Below are 2,882 nucleotides of genomic sequence, written 5' to 3'. Positions count from 1 at the left end.
GGTCTCCGTCAGAGCACATGGAAGTTCTGGCCGTGAGCAGAGCAAGTGAGCAGAGCAAATTGCTCGTACTGCAGCGTCCAGCTCTGTGCTGTGTCATCAAGAGCCCTGGGTTCCTGTTGTGACACTGTGCTAACAAGCTGTGCAACCTTTGGCAGGGAACCCTTTTTCTGCGCCACTGCTCCCCACATTCCTTATGAAACGGAGATACCGCCCCCCTCATTTGCACACAGGGTCGCTAGCACAGCCCCAGCCCCTTCTTCAGTGCAGCTGACCCTGATGGCTCCTTCCTGCTTCAGTGTCCCCTAAGCTGCCCCTTTCGCCCTATCTGCTCGCTCAGCTAATGCAGTAGATGGTCTCAGTAAGGTGACCTGTGACTCTGGCTCAGGGGAAAGGGGATTGAAACTACTAACTCCCAAACCTCAGCTGTCCTGATCCCACAGCACATCACACCTGACAAACCCACTCTGGGACGGTTGGGGGCCGGTCATCACTGAGGCCCCACCCTTACCTACCTCTACTAGTCCTCACCTGAAAGCTGAACCTAGAGGGAGAGAAGGTAAAAAAAGACAGGAGCACGCAGCCCCGAGCATCCCAGCATCCTTGCCACTTCCCCCAGGCCCCACAGGACTTACCACTGGGGTTTCTTGGACAGCAAACTGAATACCTCAGCTGGGGTAGAGACCTGACTGGGCCCTGCCTAAGGGGTCTGTGGCACTGGTAGCACTGAAACACCCTCATTACGACAACTTGTCATCTCCGTGCAACTCTGATGCTTATATAGCCCTCAGCTCTGCTGTCCTCGTCAGAGCAACACTGCACCCCAGAGCTTTCCCGTCCCGCCAACAGCTGCCTGGGATATCTGGATCCATTTCTGACCAAGGCCTTCGCACCTTCCTCTTTCTGCCCATTGGCTGTTGCTGCCATGCCAGTTTTAGCCAATATCATTCCTTCAATCTCCCTCATCCCTGTCTTCACCCTCCTATTTATTTATCAGAATTTGAGGCTACTGCCTCCAAGAAGCCCTCCCAAATGCAGCCTGTCCATTTCCTAACTTGTTAGTATTTCTCAGTGACCAGAAAATTCCAACCACCAAATAAAACGCCATTTTTGATAAGACTAAAAAGTGGCTTTTAAAAAAAAAAATGTGGCCTAGGCTGGGTGCAGTGGCTCATGCCTGTAATCCTAGCACTCTGGGAGGCCGAGGCAGGAGGATAGCTCAAGGTCAGGAGCTCGAGACCAGCATGAGCAAGAGCGAGACCCCGTCTCTACTAAAAATAGAAAGAAATGATTTGGACAGCTAAAAATAAATATAGAAAAAAATTAGCTGGGCATGGTGGCACATGCCTGTAGTCCCAGCCACTCGGGAGGCTGAGGCAGGATTGCTTAAGCCCAGGAGTTTGAGGTTGCTGTGAGTTAGGCTGACGCCACAGCACTCTAGCCAGGGCAAAAGAGTGAGACTCTGTCTCAAAAAAAAAAAAAAAAAAAAGTGGCCTAAAACTACTTGAGGAGGAAAGGGGAGGCAGGAAGACCCTTAGGGATATCTAGACCAGTTCTGTCCATTCCCAGAAGACACTGGGTCTCGCCCCACCACCTCCTGCCTCCTAGCCCAGAGTTCTTCCGGCTACATCATGATGCTGCTCCTAAAACAAGAAAGCTGAACTACTGGGCAGGGCTGCACCTATTGCACAGATGGATATAAGCATTTGACTCATGGGGATCTCAGACCTTTGGGCCCAGCTGAGCCTGCCTCACCACCTAAGACACCTAGAGGGGCAAATCTCAGCACTGGCCCCCAGTGCCTCTGGACAGTGGGAGTGTGGCCGGGGCTGATGCTCCTTGCTGAAGGATTGGCTGGATGCACAGATTTGGCCAACTATAGCCTTAGTGTCCCCGTGGGATGCAAGAGCCCTGTCTGGCTCCAACCCGAAGTAGGTCAGATTTCAGATAAGCGGGTGGTTTTCCTGTAAGTGATGAAACCCTCCTCTGTACTTAATGAGAAACAGACTCCTCAACTTACCCCAGCATACAAAACCAGAGGCGTGGTGAGATTCCTCATTTCTGTCTCTTCCTTCTCATCTCCAAGACCCCATCACATACCTCTTCAAACTGCCCCTCTAGCCTTAGCCTTGTCTCCCGGTCACCATGACTGCTAAACACAAATTCTTCTCAGTGTTTCCCTGCAACAATGGACTCAAGCATCTATGTCTGGTCAACAGCTCCTCCACCTGGCATCCAAGGCTCTCTTGTAGGAGTTTCTGCAACACTACTTCCCTGCAGGAAACCACAGCACCCAAGCCCTACTGGAGTCCTCGTACCCTTTACAATATTTCTCAGTGGTAGTTTGCACTATGACATACACACTATGACTATCCCTACTTGAACTTTGCCCTGAGAGAAAGGAATCATGCCACCTGTCTTGTCACTTCTGGGCATCACAGTGCCCTATAGCTAACTGGAGTTTAAAGACCCTGCCACCTCCTTCCCCAACAAAGGCTAGGGATCTGGAAGTCTCCAAGGATATCCATCTAGCCCCCAAGCTCTATGTGAAGTTTGTAAAACAATCCAGGACAACAAACACCAGTGTCAATTTGAATCATCTTTAGGGACAGGCATTTCATCACTTTACCTCCTGCTGGATGGAATTTTACATCTAACAACTCTTTTATGCCACAGAAAGAACCTCCTGACTTCCCCAGTCTCCAGAGATACCCAAGATTAGCAGTACTTTCCATATTTGCGATCACAGGCCCCTTTGAAAATCCCCCTGCCCCACACAAAATTGTGCATACAATTTCTAGGGTCTTCAATGGCCGTGAACTCAGCTGATGGTGGGTAGAGGGGAAAAAAAGCAAAGCAATCATCAGCACAGCTCAAGACAGTTT

This window comes from Lemur catta, chromosome 3 (assembly GCF_020740605.2).
Source record: "Lemur catta isolate mLemCat1 chromosome 3, mLemCat1.pri, whole genome shotgun sequence".
NCBI lineage: Eukaryota > Metazoa > Chordata > Mammalia > Primates > Lemuridae > Lemur > Lemur catta.
The sequence above is the reverse complement of the archived record's forward strand: the minus strand, read 5'-3'. Positions refer to the sequence as shown.